This window comes from Lithobates pipiens, unplaced genomic scaffold (assembly GCF_037356315.1).
Source record: "Lithobates pipiens isolate NorthernLeopardFrog02 unplaced genomic scaffold, aLitPip1_a1.2 Scaffold_19, whole genome shotgun sequence".
NCBI lineage: Eukaryota > Metazoa > Chordata > Amphibia > Anura > Ranidae > Lithobates > Lithobates pipiens.
The window spans coordinates 39,557,097-39,579,952 of record NW_027507764.1 but is presented as its reverse complement, the minus strand read 5'-3'; the positions used below and the strand labels follow the sequence as shown (position 1 = coordinate 39,579,952).

General features: G+C 41.2%; 1 protein-coding gene across 1 annotated transcript in view; it reads left to right on the top strand.

Annotated features, from left to right (window-relative positions):
- Nucleotides 1–22,856, top strand: part of AQP1 (aquaporin 1 (Colton blood group)) — a 60,386-nt gene that overhangs the window by 22,088 nt on the left and 15,442 nt on the right. The gene's annotated exons all lie outside the window — the stretch shown is intronic.

Here is a 22,856-nt window from a genome sequence, read left to right as displayed (position 1 = left end):
GATTTAAAAAAAAAAAGTTTCTTATCCTCGTACTAAAGCTTTGTGAATGGAACTGAATATTTACGTGTACAAGCAAAATTTAATGAGATGTGAATATTTCAAAAATATTCAGATCCTTAAAGAGATTAAAACATTTTATTAATTAAATGAAAATAAACAATTTAAATTAAAAAACATTACATAAAAAAATATAAAAATTAATTAAGTAAAATATAATTATAATTAATTAAAATAAATTATAAAATTATCCTTGTGCTAAAGCTTTGTGAATGAGTGAACTGAATATCTAATTGCACAAGGAAATGCAAGCAGGGAGGTTGAGCAGGGAGATCCATGGAGGTCTAGGCTAACATAATTCCCTCTATATGTGGATCCCAAACACAAAACCAGACTTGCGTCATGATCCATCATATGGTTTACCTTGGCAAAAAGTCTATGACACCTGGATCAGCCCATTACAAAAAAGAGGGCTCTCCCAGTGTATTGTTATTTTTGGCGGCCCCTTAAAGTAGTTGTAAACCCTTATGCCGCGTACACACGGCCAGACTTGCCAACGGGATAAGCTCCATCGGCATTTCCGGCGGAAAAATTTAGAACTTGTTCTCTATCCAAGTCCGTCGGAAATGCCGACAGAAAAAATCCAATGGGGCATACACATTGTCGGATTACCCGACCAAAATCTCCCATCTGACTTTTTCTGTCCGAAATTCCGACCGTGTGTGTGTACGCGGCATTACATACCACTTGTACCTACAGGTAAGCCTATAATAAGCCTTACCTGTAGGTACTGAAAATATCTCTTAAACCTGCGCGGTTTAGGAGATATTTACCATATACGCATGCTCCGACGTCATCGGCGCATGCGCACTAAAGAAAGGCCACGATTGCGCCGTTTCTATAGGGCCCCACGCCGGCTCCCACGCGCATGGGGGAGTGACGTCACGCTATTCCGGCCAGTCACAGAGCCGGAGTCCACAGCCCCGGAAAGGAAGAGGGGTGAAGATGTCCTCGAGGTTCCACCAGTGGGAAACCTTGAGGACATTGCGGGCTTCGTTTGCAGGTAAATGCACACTAGCCCATTATGCTTTTTCTTTGCATGGGAATAAAGAGGAAGTAAAACCCATCAGGGTTTACTTCCTCTTTAAGAATAAAGGTGGGGCTACTGAATTAGAGATAGACAGCCCATGGACCCGGTCACATTGGGACTTTTTGCTCCAGTTTAACTTGGGAGCCATCAGTTGCCCAAAGTGGTGTCGGAAACGCATCTCCTAACCAGTGTTAATTTTGAATTTTTCGCGGACTAAATAAACTGGCACTGGAGATTTTAGTCAACTAAAATACGTCCAAAACGAAAACAATTCAGATGACTAAAATACGACTAAAACCAAAACTGCATTTTAATCAAAAGGCTATTGACTGAAACAAAATTGAATTTGACGTAAAAAATAACACCGCTCTCAACGCCATGAATTCCAACGCGGCGTCCTGCTCTTTCTCACTACCCTCGGGAACCATCTCCTCCACAACGATTTCCTATTATTTCAGAATATTGCCACTGGCGGGGGACAGAGAAACAAAAGAATTTCCGCACAGCCTCATGCAGAAGAACTCAGACGAGGAATATTAGGGCGAAACACCCAACCAGAGTCATTAAAACGTCTTCCTGTGTTTCTGAAAAAAAAAAAAAAAAGTATAATATAAGGCAAGCAGTAAAATCACAAACTGTGTAAGTTGTTACATTTTGTTTGATTAACTTTATACAGGTTATTTCTGACATTCCCAAATTTTTGCCATCACACCCTTCTATGGGTCAACTTAGACTTGTGCATAGTGGCAAGGAGCGACGCGACGCATGCGTTACCACAAAGCATAGCATTGCACCTGCGGTATGTTTGGTGTTTGACTATGCTTTTCGTTGTACTGTATAGTAGAGCCCAATATACAACACAACAAAGTGTATGTACCATGCGTTATGGTGTGCTGCATTGTTAACCACTTGCAGACCGGACCATTTTGCTGGTCAAAGACCAGACCACTTTTTGCGATTCGGCACTGCGTCGCTTTAACTGACAATTGCGCGGTCGTGCGACGTGGCTCCCAAACAAAATTGACGTCCTTTTTTTCCCACAAATAGAGCTTTCTTTTGGTGGTATTTGATCACCTCTGCGGTTTTTATTTTTTGCGCTATAACCAAAAATATAGCGACAATTTTGAAAAAAACGCATTATTCTTTACTTTTTGTTATAATAAATATCCCCCAAAAATATATAAAAAAACATTTTTTTCCCTCAGTTTAGGCCGATACGTATTCTTCTACATATTTTTGGTAAAAAAAAGCGATTATTGATTGGTTTGCGCAAAAGTTATAGCGTTTACAAAATAAGGATAGTTTTATAGCATTTTTATTAATAATTTTTTATTATTTTTTTTTTACTAGTAATGGCGGCGATCAGCGATTTTTATTGTGACTGCGACATTGTGGGGGACCCATCGGACATTTTTGACACATTTTTGGGACCATTGTCATTTATACAGTAATCATTGCTATATAAATGCAGTGATTCCTGTGTAAATGACACTGGCAGTGAAAGGGTTAACCAGTGGGTGGCAGTGTAGGGGTTAAGTGTTCCTAGGGGTGTGTTACTAACTGTGGGGGGGTTGGGCTTTTTTATTTAGTGAACACTGATCTCTGCTCCAATCACATGGAGCAGAGATCAGCGTCACTAGTTGCTAGGCAGAATGGAGAAATGTTGTTTACACAGCATTTCCTCCATTCGGCCGCTCCGTGAGACGATCGCGGGGATGCCCGCGGCGATCGAGTCCGCGGGTCCTGCAACCGGACTCACGGGGGTCCCGACCAGCGCGGGAGCACGCCCCCGGCGGCGCGCTCCCGATGGCAGGGCGGCATTGAATATTGGACGTACCTGTACGCCAATATGCCTGCCCGTGCCATTCTGTCGATGTACATCGTCGTGCGCTGGTCGGGAAGTGGTTAAAGAGGAGTTCCGCCCCCTCCAGCAAAAAATTGCAAAAATTACACATACTGTAGCTGCTGATTTTTAATATTAGGACCCTTACCTGTCCTGGAATCCAGCGATGTCTAGACATGTGCAATTGGTTTAGTTCCAAATTCGTTATATCCAAAATATCCGAAAGAATGAAAACCCATTTAACACATTTTTTTTCTGAATATTGGAAAATGAAAATTCGTAAATTCAAAATTTTTAAAATCCGGAACTGAAATTCGAAAATCCAGAACGGAAATTTGAAAGTTTGTAAATTCGCTAAATTGGAAATTCAAAAGCCAAAAATCAGAAAATTTGAAAATCCCCCCCCCCCCCAAAAAAAAAGTTTAAAGTGGTGTTGCCACCAAAAAATAAAAAAATGTTTAAAATTCTTAAAAAAAATAAAATATTTGGAAAAATTTTTTTTTTACTCACCTCTAAATACCTGTTGCTAGGGGGTCCCTCGTAGTCTGCCTTCTTCCTTGCCCGGGCTGGTGACATCACTTCCCCTCGCACCGCACAGTCACCTGGGACCTGTCACGTGTCCCAGGTCACTGTGCGGCGTATCACGGTGCTCTGCGCCGCTCGTGCATGCACAGTGGGTGCCTGGCTGTGAAGCTACAGCCGGGTGCCCACAGTACGAATGACGGCGCAGACCAAAATGAGGGACAAATGAGGAGGAATGAGAGGCAGAGGGACATTGCTCCAAATCAGGGACAGTCCCTCCAAATCAGGGACAGTTGGGAGCTATGGGACAGTCCCTGATTTGGAGCAATGTCCCTTTGATTTTTCTCAATGTTACACAGCAAATCGGAATCGATGAAAGAAAATTTGTACGCAAAGAATATTCTCGTACAACAAGGGCTTTTTTTTTTGTTGTTGTTGTTTATTGTTTCTGATCATGCGCAGTCTTCCTTTTCTGATTTTTCTTGTATGAAAATTGTACGAAAACGGTACACATTAAACGAAAACGTTTCGTTCTGTCTCCATTATGAGAAGAATTTGGGAGTTTGTCCCTTTGCGAATTTTCATATGAAAATTCGGAATCGACTGTCGAAAGTCGTGTACGCACGATACGAAAATCGTACAGAAATTATTTGGACGAAAATGTTTTCTTATAGTGTGTATGAGCCTTTAGTGTACCCTCCCCCAATGTCAGCTATTGTCAGATTGGCGGCCACACTATCACGGTCCCACTATAGGTTGCTGATCGCCACCACTACTAGTATAAAAATAAATAAAAATTCCAGTATACATATCATAGTTTTTGGACGCTACAACTTTCACGCAAACCAAATAATATACACTTTTTGGGATTTATTTAAAAAAAAATTTTTTAACCAAAGACATGTAGCAGAATACATATTGGCCTAAATTCATGAAGAAATGTGTTTTTCTTCATTTTTCATTGGATATGTTTTATAGCAAACAGTCATTTTTCATTTTTTTTACACAATTTTCAGTCTTTTTTTTCTATTTATATAATAAAAAATAAAAGCCCAGTGGTGATCAAACACAACCAAAAGAAAGCTCTGTTTGTGTGCAAAAAAAAAAGATAAAAATATTTGGGTATAACGTTGCATGACCGCGTAATTGCCAGGTAAAGTAGCTCAGTGCTAAATAGCAAAAAAAAAATGGCCTGGTCATGAAGGGGGGAAAACCTTCCAGAGGACAAAGTGTTTAATGACTATTCGACGGAAAGTGAGGGGAAGTTCGTTTTCACTGGACCCGGAACAGAGGGGAAACCTTTCAATGGGGAATTTGGGACAACTGTGCAAGAGAGAACTTTCCCTCACTTTGGAAAGGTTCTCTTTCACCCCCCTCCATTTGTCTGTCCAGGACAGAAAGTACTGAGACATTTTCCCAATGGGACATAGATAGCAAAAAATAAACTGACTGGGATCTTAACCCTTCCCTACTCTGCCCAAAACTAAAAGAGAAGACTTAGCTATACTATACTATACTATAATTATTATTATTATTATTATTATTATTATTATTAATAATAATAATAATAATAATAATAATTATAAACTAAAAGTAAAAGAGAAGACTTAGCTATAGATATACTATACTATTATTATTATTATTATTATTATTATTATTTTTATTATTAATAATAATAATAATAATAATAATAATAATAATAATAATAATTATAAACTAAAAGTAAAAGAGAAGACTTGGCTATAGATTGACTTTTTTTATTATTATTATAATTCTTAGTAAAAGAGAAGACTTAGCTATAGATATACTATACTATTATTATTATTATTTTTATTATTAATAATAATAATAATAATAATAATAATAATAATAATAATAATAATAATTATAAACTAAAAGTAAAAGAGAAGACTTGGCTATAGATTGACTTTTATTATTATTATTATAATTCTTCTTCTTCTTCTTCTTCTTCTTCTTATTATTATTATTATTATTATTAATAATAATAATAATAATAATCATAATCATAAAAACAACAACAATAATATACAAAAAAAAGAGAAGACTTAACTATAGATATACTTTTAATTATTATTATTATTGTTAATAATAATTATTATTATTGTTAATAATAATAATAATCATAAAAACAACAACAATAATAATAATAATAGCATAATAATACTAATAAAAATGATCATAATAACTCAACAACCTACAAAAAAAAGTAATAAATTCTATTTACAAAGTTTATCTTTTTTTTTGAAAACCTGCGTTTAAATATCACAGAATTTGCAGAATTCAGGGCAGCATACCTTGCAGGTGTTTTCACTCCTTATCTTAATCCTCTGGCAGGTGAAGGTTACAGAATATGGTCAACAGTTCAGTTTCGAATTGATAAATTCTTTTATCCAGGAGGGGTTACTTTTGTGAGGTCCTATAGGTGACACCACGTCAACCGGCAATTAATATTTTATTTTATTTATTTTTATTTCAGGTATCACTCAGGTAATATAATATATTTTTTTTAAATAAAGATTTTTATTAAAGACAGGAAATGTTTAGTTGCGCAGAGTGTAGGTATTTCTTTAGTACACTTAGGGGGAGATTTACTAAAACTGGAGTGCGCAAAATCTGGTGCTGCATAGAAATCAGTCAGCTGCAAGGTATATATCAGCGGGATTATATCTCAGGGTTTTGGGTCCTTTATGCCATTTATTTTATGTAATTTTGTGTTATATTTTGAGTCCTCTTTCTTTCTTGAGATACGCAAAAAAAAAAAATATATACATATATATATATATATATATATATATATATATATATATATATATATATATATATATACATATATATATATATATATATATATACATATATATATATATACATATATATATATATATATATATATATATATATATATATATATATATATATATATATATATATATATATATATATACACATATATATATATATATATATATATATATATATATATATATATATATATATATATATATATATATATATATATATATAAAAGCTTAATTGAACAAGCTGAAGTTATAAGATTGGCTACCACGCACAGCTGCACCAGATTCTAAGTTCTCCAGTTTTAGTAAATACCCCCCTTAATATGCCAAACACGTACCCCAGTCTAGGATTGATTTAGTAAAGGAATAGAGACTGTTCATTTAGGTTAGTAAATGTTGTGTTCAATTTAATCAATTAATCGTGTGCAAATAAAAATCCTTTTTTTTTTATTACCAGACTATTAACACTTTGCAAGTGCCAGTATCCAGTTTTTAGTTGGATTTTAGTTGTCACCACTGGGGTTCTCCATAAAATAGTAGGACCTCCTAGCTTTAGCACAACCCCTTAATGACAGCTCTCTGCTCTTACCAGGTCTGTGTAATGTCCTTGCATCCTGAAACACTTCCACGGTCCCTGACTACCTCCTGCAATTTCCTTTTGGCCCATTGTTGTAAAGGTCTGTCTCACTAACCAATACGGAGGATTGGAAGCTGGAGAATGGGGTGAGGGGGGGGGAGGCTAGATCCAAAGGCTATGGAAAGTGTTTATGATGGCATTGACCCACTGCTGTAAAGGTGTGCCTCACTAACCCACAAGGAGGCACAGAAGACAGTAGGGGGAAGGATAGAATTAATGGCCATGGAAAGTGGGTACTGATGGCATTGGCCCATAATTGTAAAGATCTGCCTCACTAACTAATAAGGAGGCCCCGAAAACAAGAGGGGTTGGCTAGAGCCAATGGCCAGAGATGGTGGGTACTGATGACACTGGCCCATCGCTGTGAAGGTCAGCCTCACAAACCAATAAAAAGGCACAGAAGACAGGAGAGGGAAGACTAGAGCCAATAATCATGGATGGTGGGTACTGATGACACTGGCCCATTGCTGTGAAGGTCAGCCTCACTAACCAATAAGAAGGATCAGAAGACAGGAGGGGAAAGACTAGAGCCAATGGCCATGGATGGTGGGTACTGATGACACTGGCCCATCTCTGTGAAGGTCAGCCTCACTAACCAATAAGAAGGTACTGAAGACAGATGGGGGAAGACTAGAGCCAATAGCCATGGATGGTGGGTACCGATGACACTGGCCCATTGCTGTGAAGGTCAGCCTCACTAACCAATAAGAAGGATCAGAAGACAGGAGGGGAAAGACTAGAGCCAATGGCCATGGATGGTGGGTACTGATGACACTGGCCCATCTCTGTGAAGGTCAGCCTCACTAACCAATAAGAAGGTACTTAAGACAGATGGGGGAAGACTAGAGCCAATAGCCATGGATGGTGGGTACCGATGACACTGGCCCATTGCTGTGAAGGTCAGCCTCACTAACCAATAAGAAGGTACTGAAGACAGGTGGGGGAAGACTAGAGCCAATAGCCATGGATGGTGGGTACCGATGACACTGGCCCATTGCTGTGAAGGTCAGCCTCACTAACCAATAAGAAGGCACAGAAGACAGGAGGGGGAAGACTAGAGCCAATGGCCATGGAAGGTGGGTTCTGATGGCATAACAGAGCACCCTGGTTTTGGAGGGTATCTTGGCTTGCAAGAAAGGAAATGCCAGGTGGCATGCTGGCATCTTAGTTTACCTCAAAGGGACCTTTGCATTGTTCATGCTAGGCCAAGCAATAAGTTGACAGCACCCCCAGTAGCTGTTTAGGCTCACCTTCCATTGGACTGTTGAAATAGATTTTCTTTGTTTCTCTGATTTACGAGATCAGCTAATTGGCCGACTTCCCAGTTTTAGAACTATAGACAAAGATGTTAATACATTTTTTCTAGAGGTCCTCAGAGCTCTGACATCGTAACTAGAGAAAATGTTTTAGAGCAGAATGGAGTTCTTTTTTTTTTAAGCATTGGAGGATATATTATGGGTGAACATTTTCCTACATCCAGTGTCAGATATACTTGATAGATGGTCATCCAATCCAATAAAAATTCTGACTGGCACCAAGGACACCATAATAGATGACATTAATGGATTTGATATTGGTGGAGAGCCAGGCTAAATGAATCCTTTCAGAATAGTTGCCGTCAAGTCTTTGGGTTGGATTGCCGTGTATCCATCATTTTTGATTTTGCTCATAATCCATCAGATCTTTGACTTAAGATCTCTGAGCTCAGACATCAGATCTTTGACTTAACTCTTAAATCTTCCCCAAAATCTATTCCTTAACCCCCCCCCGTCTCATGAAAAGTCAACAAGGCCACCACCAGCACAGCAAAGCTTCCATGCTAACCACTAAACCAAAAAAAATTACAATATAAAATCCGTGCTTAGACCACCTAAACGTTGGAATCTGCTACCACAATTTGTTGGTCAAAGTGCTTACCTCAATCAACAACAAATATACATATAAAATGTCCTTTTATATTACAAGAGATCCCGAGTTAAAGCCACCGCCAACACTAAAACTAATCACAGCTACTTACCAAAAGCATTTGACCCCCCCTCACAGTGGCTCAAACACACATTGGTTATCTCAAAGGAACAGCTCCAACCACGGTCCCCCCCCCCCCCCCCACACTCAGTATGCTCATTAGGTGTATTCCTTCCCATCTCCAAATACTCGTACAGAGGAAAGAAGGAAAGGGCAAGTGGGACTTTTAACCTCCCTGGCGGTACGATTATTTCGGATTTTAGGTGCTAAAAGCGGTACCATTATTTTGCATGAAAATTTGGCGTTTTATATTGTAGTCATGCAATTCTTAGGAATAACTCTCTTAAATCTGTCCAAACCAGAGTCTAGCAGACATCCCGGGTATGATAAAGTTTGAAAAATGAAATCATAAATTATAATATAATAAATAATTATAAATAATTGTACCAAATAATAATATAACAATAATAAAAATTATTCAATAATGTAATCAAATCAAAAACACTGAAATTTGCTCAGTTGCAGAATTGTCGCTGTCATTACTTTTCAGTATTTGATGACGGATCTCCCCACAAATCGCTATCGCTCAATTCTGCGAGTGATTCCAATTTATTATCGCTGTTTTCTAGCTGGTCTAAAATCATTTTTGATGTAAAGGGACAGTTTTGGTTGCTATGGGCAATCTCCAGTTTCCAGGCATAAAGAACAGTTTTTATTATATAAAACTACATGCAGGACACTGGGCAGACCACTAGGGACAAAGGGGATGTGAAATATTTACATACAGCAATGTAATCTGTAAGATTACATTATACTGTATGTTTACTGTTTGTTTCACTTTTTGAATTTGGCGCCGATCTCCGTGCCCGTGCGTCGCAACGCTCGCAGGGCACGGAGATCGGCGATGTGATGTATCGAGCGAGACACGGCTCGCTCGTACAGCGGGGATACAACGCTGGATCCGAGGGAGAAGGTAAGTAAACATCCTCCTGGATCCAGCGATGCAGTCCCGAGTCTGGCTCGGGGATACCGCTTTTGGTATGAAAAATCCACCCCGGGTCAGACTCGGGAATACCGTCAGGGGGGTTAAGGTACCAAGGATTGAATTGAACAATCAATTTGAAAAAATATATACATTTTAATTAAACAATTCTTTAAAACCGCAATAAACATTTACAGGGATCTCATAAAGATTCTTAAGACATATACAATCACTTCATACTCTACATGTTTCGCTCAGATGAGCTTCCTCGGGGGGTTTTGTGGAAGTGTCGCATGAAGCAAAAATATACTATAAGAGAAACAACAATTGCAAATGTTGCTCTTATCTTATAGTACAGGTAGGGGTGGCCTGACAACTCATGGGGCCCCCGGGCAATAGGAGATTATGGGGCCCCCAGGCAATCCGAGATTATGGGGCCACACAGTATAAACACACACACAGTATACAATCACACAGTACACATAGTATACACAGACATGTTTCTATTGGCTGAGAAGGTACTGGAGAGGTGGGGCAGCTATAATCTCAGGATTTTTAGACCAAAAGGATGTCGGTAAGGGACAATTCAGAGACAGATATAAAAAAAACACAGATTTTTACATACTGTCCCTGGTTTTACTGAGGCTGGCAACCCTGATGGGGCCCCCCAGTGCCCGAGTGGCCCAATGGTCAGTCCGCCCCTGAGTACAGGCATACCCCACTTTTAAGTACATAATGGGGTTTATTTACTAAAGCTGGAACGTGCAAAATCAGGCTCACTTCTGCATAGAAACCAATGAGCTTCTAACCCCAGCTTGTTCAGTGAAGCTTTGGTAATACAATCTGGAAGCTCATTGGTTTCTGTGCAGAAGGGAGCCTGATTTTGCACTTTCCAGCTTTAGTAAATAAACTCCATTGTGTACTTAAAAGTGGGTATGCCTGTATATTTTTACTTCATGCGACACTTCCACAAAACTCCTGAGGAAGCTCATCTGAGCGAAACATGTATGAAGTATGAAGTGGTTGTATATGTCTTAAGAATCTTTATGAGATCCCTGGAAATGTTTATTGCGATTTTAAAGAATTGTTTAAATAAAATGTATATATTTTTTCAAATTGATTGTTCAATTTAATCCCTGGTACCTTAAAAGTCCCGCTTGCCCTTTCCTTCTTTTCTAATGTTAAAATGGGATATGGTACCTAATATTGACCCCATGTCACCCAGCTCATAAATAACTCGTACAGAGGAGTTTCCAACACTCTAGTCACGATCATCCGAGTCATAGATCTCAATAAAGAAAATACAGCCCCTTCAAAATGCAATATGCTTCTTAAAAGTTTAATTGTGTATAAAAAAAAGCCACTCACGTGTTCATGGATATAAAATCACATTTATATTCTCATAGAGAAGTTTCTATCACAAAAGATGGCCACGCTCCTCTCCGTCCCTAATGTTGCGAAGATGTCACATGCCAGACTCCACCCTACGCGATTCGTCATTAAAAAAAAAAAGATGCCGTCTAAACCACCCAGACATCAAGTTGTGGCACTTTTTCATTGTGAGCTGCAGTTGCAGATATCATAGATTGCTAATCCATTCCTTGTACTTGTAGCTAATTTGCGAGTAAAAGCATTTAAAGAGTGGTCAGGGATCCCAGTTGGATCAACGTGCATTGTGTGCAGTGGCTAGTATGCAAAAGTACAGTTAAAAAGATAGTCTTTCTATTTCTGCAAGCATGCGACCTTGTGATTCCTCCTTGCAGACAAAAAAAAAGATACAAAGAGAGACAAAATACTAAGGGGTAAATTTACTAAAACTGGAGAATGTAAAATCTGGTGCAGCTCTGCATAGAAACCAATCAGCTTCCAGGTTTTTTAGTCAAAGCTTAAAGCGTTTGTTACCCCAAAACGTCATATTCCTGATATGTGGCTGCTGAACCATGTACTTGTATGAGAAAGTCTCCTGTTCTCTTTGTATTGCTTCCTTTGTGTGAAATCCCTGGTGTTCCTGCCAATCCCTCTGCTTTCCATTAGAAACTGACCGCACTAAGCAGGAGAGCACATAGGTGTGCTGGGAACGCAGTGTGCCCTCCTCCGGTGATCAAATTTGTCCTGACCCCCCCCCCCTCTGAACAGCCATTCACTGGGAAGCTCAGTGTGCTGCTGCTTCTCCTCCCCCCAGCTCTTATGCAGCTGAGAGCAGAGGGAATGTGATCACTTTTTAAAATAAAGGGATTTGTAATGTATTTTTATATCTATAAAAAAAAATGTGGTCTTTCATTTCTATTATAAACTGAATGGGTTGTATTACAAGTTGATCTTTTACAATCACTTTAATGGAACAAGCTGAAAATAGAAGCTGATTGGCTACCATGCGCAGCTGCACCAGTATTTGCACTCTCCAGTTTTAATAAATTAACCCCAATGTGTTAAATTATACTTAACATTATTATAAATATATTTATTTGAACACTTTGATTTATGTACATTTTGCAAAAAAAAGAGATTTCCTGAAGTAAAAAAAAAACAAAACTATTAAGAGGCAGTGGAATTTCTTAGGACCCTGAGGCAAAATGTGGATAGAAATATTTCATTATTAATAACTCCCACCTTTTAGACAATTGACTAGTGTGCTATAACACCTCTGAGCATCCAATTCCTTCCAATTATAAACACAGTTGGCCCTAATTCATTAAGCTGCAACAGCAATTATGATACCTTAAAGTGCTTTTAAAGCATGCAAACGTGATCTTTCTCCCAATATTATGGTATGTCGTGATTTTAGTATACCTTGCTAGTTGGCACACTGCATAAGAGAGATCTACTAAAACTGGAGCACTCAGAATCTGCTGCAGCTGTGCATAGTATCCAGGGCTGGCCCAAGACATTGTGCTGCCTGGGTCCAAGAATGAAACTCTGCCCCCCCCCCCCCCCAAAAACAAAATCACGCCCACCCAAAAGGCCCCTACATCCATTATTTTATATGATGATAAATAAAACAAAAAGTAAATTTATCTGGAAGTCAGATTTACATGCAACAGAACCCTGTCTATATGCAAAATTATATTACATACCATTATGTTCAATTCCAAGAGGAGGACTAAGGCAGTATAGGGACAGGCTAAGGCAGTAAATGGGCATGCTAGGGTAGTGTATATATATATATATATATATATATATATATATATATATATATATATATATATATATATATGTAAGAAGGCCAGTGTGGTGGCCTGAATTTATGGGAGGAGCCCGGAGGGTATTTAACCAGCCCGCTCGCCTGTGGTCTTTGTCGGTTTCCGGTGCGCGGCACTACGTCACTAGGCCGACGGCTCGTGTTTCGTTTCCATTCGGACAAAACGTCTCTCTCGTGGTTTTCTTTCCCGTTCGTTTGTACAACGTCGCCGGCTCTGTACAATGTCGCCAGCTCGACTGCCGCAGGTAAGGGTCTCGATTGACCTTCCTGTACTATTTTTAGTGTCGTTAAAACCTGAAATATCGAATCGTTTGTTGTGATACCGGTTGTTATCACTCAATACGCTCCAATTTCGCAGCGCCCTTCATTTCACGGGCGTCATTTCGGTAGATATTGCTGGTAGGAAAAATTGCTCTGTTTTAGTACTTGTTATAGTCTCGTTACCGTGTTCCACAGTCAAAATCGTTGCCAGTCGCGTCTCACGGCACAACGACTCCTACCTCTGCCATGGCTGGCTCACGTAGGTCATTTCATCATTTCACTCATTTTGTTACGCACGGCGCTCCGATTCGAATCCAGTCGCATCCGCTAAATGCGCAGATTCATTCCGGTGTGCCCCTAACTGCTTGGCCACATTTCAGTACATGCTCCAGAGCTCGTTCGTGGCTAATCGATCGGGTCTCTGTCATGGGAATTCATTTCACTGTCACCTAGTACGTTCGAATCGAAACCAGTCGCAGTTCTCGAACGCACAGGTTCGATCGACGTGTCCCAGTTACGTTGGCCTCATTTCGGTACATGCTCCAGAGCTCGTTCGTGGCTAATCGATCGGGTCTCTGTCATGGGAATCATTTCACTGTCACCTAGTACGTTCGAGTCGAAACCAGTCACATTTCTCAAGAAAACGCACAGGTTCGATCAACGTGTCCCAGTTACGTTGGCCTCATTTCGGTACATGCTCCAGAGCTCGCTCGTGGCTAATCGATCGGGTCTCTGTCATGGGAATCATTTCACTGTCACCTAGTACGTTCGAGTCGAAACCAGTCGCATTCCTCAGGAAAACGCACAGGTTCGATCGACGTGTCCCAGTTGTGTTGGCCTCATTTCGGTACATGCTCCAGAGCCCGCTCGTTGCTAAGCGATCGGGTCTCTGTCATGGGATCATTTCACTGTCACATATCACGTTCCGATACGAATCCAGTCGCGTCTACGATGCACCAATTCGTCCCGGCGTGCCCCAGGTATTTTCGGCCTCATTTCTGTACATGCTCCGGAGTCCCGTTCGTCGTCAGTCGCAATCGCGGCACGACCGATTCGGGCCTCTGTCATGGTATACTTTTGTCACTCATTTCACTGTCACTTACCGCGCTCCGATTCGAATCTAGTCGCATCTGTGATGCACCGATTCGTTTCGGTGTGCCCCAGTTGGTTACGGTCTCATTTCAGTACATGCTCCAGAGTCAGGATTCATTGTTGGTTGCAGGTTTCGGTTCTCTGATTCATGACTCTGTCATGGGAAATCAATTTCACTGTCACGTAGGACGTCCGATACGAATCCAGTCGCATCTACGACGCACCGATTCGTCCCGGCGCCCCAGGTATTTCAGCCACATTCCAGTACTTGCTTTACAGCATGCACGATTAACGGATAGTCGCAACAGCGGCACGACCAACTCATGCCTCTGTCATGGCAATCAAAAAAAAAAAAAAAAAAATTTTCACCGCCACGTACCGCGCTCCGTTTCGAATCCAGTTGCATACATGCACCGATTCGTTACGGTGTGCCCCAGTGCTTTAGCCTCATTTCAGTGCATGCTCCAGAGTCCGGTTCATCATCAGTCACAATCACGGCATGACCGGCTTATGCCTCTGTCATAACAGGTTTTTATTAAATGGACCGTAGTATACAGTGCCCCGTTTCGAGTCGGTCGCATCTGACATGCAAACACATCCCCAGGCACAGACTTCTGGCAATCGTTGCAAGCACGCATTCAAGCATAGACTTCTTGCAATCTTTGCATACACGCATCCAAGCATGGACGCACACAAGCGTAGACTTCTTGCGATCGTTGCAAACACGCATCCAAGCGTAGACTTCTAGCAATCGTTGCAAGCACGCATCCTAGCATAGACCTCTTGCAATCGTTGCTAGTACGCAGTCAAGCATGGACGTCTTGCGGTTGGTGCGAGTACGCATACAAGCCTGGACTTCTCGCAAGCGTTGCAAGCTCGCATTCAAGTGTAGACTTCTTGCAACCGTTGCGAGCACGCATTCAAGCATGGACGTCGTACAGTCGTTGCAAGTTCGCATTCAAGCGTAGACTTTTTCAATCGTTGCAAGCACGAATCCAAGCATAGACTTCTTGCAAATCATTGCAAGCATGCATCAAGCATAAATCTTCGTGCAATCGTTGCGAGCACGCATTCAAGTATGGAAATCTGGCAGTCGTTGCAAGCACACATACAAGAATAGACTTCTTGCAATCATTGCAAACACGCATCCATGCGTAGACTTCTTGCAGTCATTGCAAGCATGCATCCAAGCGTAGATTTCTTGCAATCGTTGCAGGCACGCATCCAAACATAGACTTCTTGCAATCATTGCAAGCACACATTCAGGCATAGACCTCTGGCAAATCATTGCTAGCACGCATTCGAGCATAAGACCTCTTGCAATCATTGCGAGCAGATGTCCAGGCACAAACTTGTTACAATCATTGCTAGCAGGCAGTTCCGGCTGGCTCAATAGATTGCTTTGGGAAAAACCTGGATACCTTCCTAAATGTACATTGTAACGGGGTACTTATTTTATAGGTAAAGTTGATCCAGGGAAAATCCGATTGCCTCTCGGGGGATCAGGAAGGAATTTTTTCCCTGCTGTAGCAAATTGGGCCATGCTCTGCTGGGGTTTTTTGCCTTCCTCTGGATCAGCTGTGGGTGTAGAATTGGGTGTGTCGGGTTGTGCGATATTTATTTGTTTGATTTGTGGTTAGGACTGGATGGACTTCTGTCTTTTCCGACCTGGCTACCCATGTATCTTACCATAACTTCTTGCAATCGTTGCAGGCACGCATCCTGGCATAACTCCTTGAAATCGTTGCAGGCACGCATCCTGGCATAACTTCTTGCAATCATTGCACACACGCATCCTAGCATAACATCTTGCAATCATGGCAAGCACGCATCCTGGTGTAACTCCTTGCAATCGTTGCAGGCACGCATCCTAGCATAACATCTTGCAATCGTTGCAAGCACGCATCTTGGCATAACATCTTGCAATCGTTGCAAGCACGCATCTTGGCATAACATCTTGCAATCGTTGCAAGCACGCATCTTGGCATAACATCTTGCAATCGTTGCAAGCACGCATCTTGGCATAACATCTTGCAATCGTTGCAAGCACGCACCCAAACACATGTTCAAGCACAACTCCTGCAGTTTTCGCAAAGCACATGCGATAACACGAATTTCTCACAGTCACTATGAACACATTTCCAGTGACAAACTCCCACGCAATTGTCGCAAGCACACGTTTAAACACTACTTTTGCAATCGTGCCAAGGCTCGCGACTTAGCATAACGTCTTGCAATCATTCTTTTGCAAGCACACATTCTCAGTGGCACACAAACTGGCTACACGTCGTTTTCAGCAGCACTTAGTTGGCCACTTGTCTCCTGTGGCTTTTCTTACAAGCCACTCACCGTTTCCTGTCTGTCGGTCTCTCCCTTAGGATAGTTGAGTTCAACTTCCATCCAGCACCTGGATCGTGTTGACACACGCAACTGGCTTCTTCCTGTAACACGCTCAGGCTATACCTAGCCAGCGCTCAGCATTTCTCATCCTTACAGGGCCCGGAGAGCCACCTGTCTTTATGGCTTATACAGCAAGATCCCCACTTCGAGGCATCCAGAGGCATCACCCATAGCCAACGGAAAACGCTCGCCCATCACAACTGCCATCTTTAGGGACATGAAATCCTCGCATATTCTCCAGTCTAGTCATCCAAGCGGCCATCTACCTGGCCCTTTGTGATTTTCCATGGCCTAGCCAATTTATTGTTGGTAGCACTGGCAGCCAGGTTCTACACAGACACTACTTGACGAATGTTCAAATCTGCAATACGGGCCATTCCCCAGGATCGATCTTTATGTCACGCCTCCTAGTCCTCCTCTCACGGACACAGGACCCTTCTTAGATCCTTAATTTGGATGCCATGGCAATAGCAGACCTGTCAATGTCGGAAGGTTCCTTACTGCATGGATTGATGTATCGGTGTTTAGACCGTCTACGATGCCCCTGTCGCCCCTGGTAGTGACAGATGCCACAGCCTACACAGGCTTCGCGGAAATTTTTGGCCACCACTGGTTTACAGGACCATGGCATCAGGGATACTCCTAAAACCCCGGTTTACCTGGACTTCCTCCCTCTTCAGGCTATACCCGGTCATGACAGCCTCTCGTATCTGGGGTCATGTCAGGACAGGACAGGCTGTGGCTTTCACCACCGACAACTGGGCCGAGGCTCATCTTGTTATTGAAGCCAGGTCTGGACCGCTCTCGGTTGTGTCCTTCCTGCGCAGACCGCTGCAGTTAGCCCAGTGGCACCAGTTTAATGTCCATTGTATGTTCATTCCAGGCCTTCAGCAATCCCGCAGGCCAAGTTCTGCATAGTCGTTACTTGGCTCGCTACCAACTTCATTTCATCCTCCTCCTTGCAGTGTCTAAAACCCAGAAATCTGACTCCAGGATGGACGTCCATTTCTATAGAGAAGCAGGGCTTGGTATCAAGTAACCGTACTTGACTACCTACTGTCACTCCTACCGGAACGCGTAGACTCTAGTTCCCTATTGCTTTCGTGCCAACACTTGTGTACCTGCCAGTTTCCCAAACACATGGGGTTCTTCTACACAGCCTACACCTCGTCCCCGGTCCATACCGTGGACACTCTTTAGTATTTGAGCACCCTTGGCAGCATGTTGGCGTGGGTCCCAAGTCACGTCATTGAAAGACTAAGCAGTTGGGACCCTGCCTACCTCGCCCGGTACATTCCCAATCCTCGGGTGGAAATGGCACAAGCGTTCACCAAACTCGCTCAACTAATTAAGCTAAAACTAATAAAACTGCACCCCTACCTGAATGTTTTGCCCCCTTATTTTGGTATACCGACCATCAGACCAGGGCACACTTCAGGTCCATTTCATGTGGTTAATCTTATGGTAGAGGCTACTTGATCATATCCGTATCGGCCATAGGGCTTTGACCATAAGTAAGAAGGCCAGTGTGGTGGCCTGAATTTATGGGAGGAGCCCGGAGGGTATTTAACCAGCCCGCTCGCCTGTGGTCTTTGTCGGTTTCCGGTGCGCGGCACCCACCCTCCCTTCCCCTTTTCAGGGCATTTCTCAAATTCATTTCTCTTCACATACATTAATTTCTAATCTAGGGTATGCCCCCTTATTTTGGTATACCGACCATCAGACCAGGGCACACTTCAGGTCCATTTCATGTGGTTAATCTTATGGTAGAGGCTACTTGATCATATCCGTATCGGCCATAGGGCTTTGACCATAAATATATATATATATATGCTAGGGTAGCATAAAGACAGGCTAGGTAGTATATAGACAGGCTAGGGTAGTATATGGACAGGCTAGGGTAGCATATGGACAGGCTAGGGTAGTATATGGACAGGTTAGGGTAGTATATGGACAGGCTAGGGTAGTATATGGACAGGCTAGGTTAGTATATGGGCAGGCTGGGGTAGTATATAGACAGGCCAGGGTAGTATATAGACAAGTTAGGGTAGTATATAGACAGGCAAGGGTAGTATATGGACAGGTTAGGGTAGTATATGGACAGGCTAGGGTAGTATATGGACAGGCTAGGGTAGTATATAGACAGACTAGGGTAGTATATGGACAGGCTGGGATAGTATATAGACAGGCTAGGTTAGTATTTGGACAGGTTAGGGCAGTATATAGACAGGCTAGGGTAGTATAAAGACAGGCTAAGGCAGTAAATGGGTATGCTAGGGTATTATATAGATAGGCTAGGGTAGCATATAGACAGGCTAGGATAGTATATGGACAGGCTAGGGTAGTATATAGACAGGTTAGGGTAGTATATAGACAGGCTAGGGTAGTATGTAGCCAGGCTAGGGTAGTATAGGGGCAGGCTGGGGTAGTATATAGACAGGCTAGGGTAGTATATAAAAAGGCTAGGTTAGTATAGTGGCATGCTGGGGTAGTATATAGACAGGCTAGGGTAGTATATAGACAGGCTAGGGTAGTATAAGGGCAGGCTGGGGTAGTATATAGACAGGCTAGGGCAGTATAGGGGTGGGCTAGGGTAGTATAGGGGCAGTATAGTAAATTGTATTTATTTTCATTTAGGAACAGTTTTTTTTCAAATCTATTTTCATTTATTTTATTTATTATTTCATTTTTTATTGTGAGAACTCATTACTCCTGTAGTAAAGCAACACCATCGTGTTTCTGCTCATTCTACAAGAAGGAAAAATACCAGTATTTTATACAATGTTGGAAACTTTTTTTTAAATTAGTTTTTATTTTTATTTTTTTTAAGTATTATTTTATTTATTTCATTATAATTTAATTTATTTTAGTTTGCAAACAGTTTTTTTTTTCATTTATTTTAATTTATTATTTCATTATATATTGTGAGCACTCATTACTTCTGTAGTAAAACAACACCATTGTGTTTCTGCTCATTCTACCAGAAGGACAAATACTTTATTTTATATTTTATGTATGTATATATGTATAGTTTATACAATGTTTGGAAACTTTTTTATTTATTTGTTTTTATTGATTTATTTTAAATATTATTTTATTTATTTTATTATAATTTTAATTATTTTAGTTTAGAAACTGTTTTTTTTTTTAATTATTTAAATGTATTTTATTTATTATTTCAATACTTATTGTGAGCACTCGTTACTCCTGTAGTAAATCAACACCATTGTGTTTCTGCTCATTCTACAAGAAGGAAAAATACTTTTATTTTTACAATGTTTGGAAACGTTTATTTTATTTATTTTTTTTATTGATTTATTTTAACTATTATTATTTATTTTATTTTATTTTTAGTTTAGAAACTTTTTTTTATTTTTTATTTTAATGTACTTTATTTATTATTTCAGTATTTATTTCATTTGAAACAGTTCATTTAAAAACATTTTGGAAACTTCTTTGCTACACTTATTGCTGCAGTACAGGAAGCAGTACAATCGCCATTTTCCCCGAGAATGGCTGGGCGCCATGAGTGGGGAACCGTTAACTGTGTATTTAATTGTACAGGCCGTTATGTCATCATAACCCAACATCTCTGCTGCTTTTGGTGCCCCATCTCTTGCTTCTGCCAAGTCATGCTAAACACGGCAACAAGGTCACCTATCACCCATTGCGACGGAGACTGAGGGTGGAGTCCTGAAAGAAAAGAGCTATTTCATATCAGTAAGGGTATGACACTAAGAGATAAGAATTGAAAAGCTTCAAAAACAAAAAGTTGCTCAAAAACTGAAGGAACTCTTTGTTTTTTTTTTACTCCCGATCCCGGCTTGTGACTTTGTTTAAGCGATAACAAACCACAGTAAACCACATTAATGGAATTGAAAAGAAATCATTCTTGAAAGACCAAACATCCTTACGTGACTTTGCTGGGTCCTTAAGTGGCCAACCACCAAAGCACCACCACCAGTGTGTAACATAAGAGGAAAGAAAGTCTCATCTTCCTCCATACGTGGAGAGGTGCTTTACTTGTGTCCAGTAGCTGAACAGAGCAGTGGGGGAAAGGGGAGGTTTGATAGTCCAGCTGTTGACCATTTAGGTACCGTATATACACTCACTGGTCACTTTATTAAGTAATTCAATTGCTTGGTAACACAAATTGATAATCAGCAAATCACATGGCAGCAACTCAATGCATTTAGGCATCTAGACACGATGAAGACAACTTGCTGAAGTTCAAACCGAGCATCAGTTTGGGGAAGAAAATGGATTAAAGTGACTTTGAACGTGGCTTGGTTGTTGGTGCTAGACGGGCTGGTCTGAGTATTTCAAAAACTGTTGATCTACTGGGATTTTCATGCACAATCATCTTTCGGGTTAACAGAGAATGGTCAGAAAAAGAGAAAATATCCAGTGAGTGGCAGTTGTGCGGTGGAAAATGCCTTGTTGAGGTCGGAGTAGAATGGGCAGACTAGTTTGAGATGATAATAAGGCAACAGTAACTCAAATAAATACTTTTTACAAGGTGTGCAGAATACCATCTCTGAACGCATAACACATCGAATCTTGAAGCAGACGGGCTACAGCAGCAGAAGACCACAGCGGGTGCCACTCCTGTCAGCTAAGAACAGGAAGCTGAGGCTACAATTCGCACAGGCTCACCAAAATTGGACAATAGAAGATTGGAAAAACGTTTCCTGGTCTGATGAGTCTGGATTTCACCTGCGACGTTCAGATGGTCGTATCAGAATTTGGCGTAAACAACATGAAAGCGCATGGATCCATCCTGCCTTGTATCACCGATTCAGGCTGGTGGTGGTGGTGTAATAGTGTGGGGAATAATTTCTCGGCACACTTTGGGCCCCTTAGTACCAATTGAGCATCGTTTAAACGCCACGGTCTACCTGAGTATTGTTGCTGACCATGTCCATCCCTTTATGACTACAGTGTGCCCATCTTCTGATGGCTCCTTCCAGCAGGATAATGCACCATGTCAAAAAGCTCCAATCATCTCACCACCGGACAATGAGGTCCCTGTACTCCAATGGCCTCCACACTCACCACATCTCATCCAATGGCCTCCACACTCACCACATCTCATCCAATGGCCTCCACACTCACCAGATCTCATCCAATGGCCTCCACACTCACCAGATCTCATCGAATAGAGCACTTTTGGGATGTGGGGGATGTGGTGGAACGGGATGTGCAGCTGATAAATCTGCAGCAACTGCGTGATGCTATCATGTCAATATGGATCAAAATCTCTGAGGAATGTTTCCAAAACCTTGTTGAATCTATGCCACGAAGACTGAAGGCAGTTCTGAAGACAAACCTGGGTCCAACCCAGTACTAGCAGGGTGTACCTAATAAAGTGACCAGTGAGTGTATATTTTATAAGCTTATCAATTCAGCCCGTAGCTTACTTACCTTTTAGGGTCCAGAAGCCTAGCCAAGTACTTGCAAAAGCACCATATTCAAATGGAACCTGAGCTTATCCAAAATGGTCACACAGTTGTGGACATCTTTGGTCTATGGCTGTGGCTCCTCTTCTTCTTGCTATATTACCATCGAGCAGATCACTATATGATGCTGAATGGGGTCCCATAGTCATCCCTATGAGCTTGGCCATGCTACTGCTTGGTGTCTATCTACAGGTGCACCCCCCCCCCCCCCCCGTGCCATGGCCATCTAGCTTGAAAAACCCTGGGCTACTGTGAGATATTGCTAATCAGACGCGTTGCCCCATCGTTCACTTGTTTTATATGGAGAAACAATATCCTCTACTTTTCAAGTTCCCCATTGAGCAAGCAAATGTTGGCACATACAAATTAGGATTTAGACTTACAGTGTGCGGTAAATGTGTGGCTACTTCCATATGGATTGGTGTTAAATCATTGATAAAGTCATTGATTTTCTGGATGCCCTAAAAACATGAATTCACTGTACTATAAATGCAACAACTGCTGCGGAAATGTGATTTTCCCATTGAGAGTGTTGGGCAATGTGTCTCAATTCAGCGAAGGTTTATGCAAATCCAACCATTGAACACATT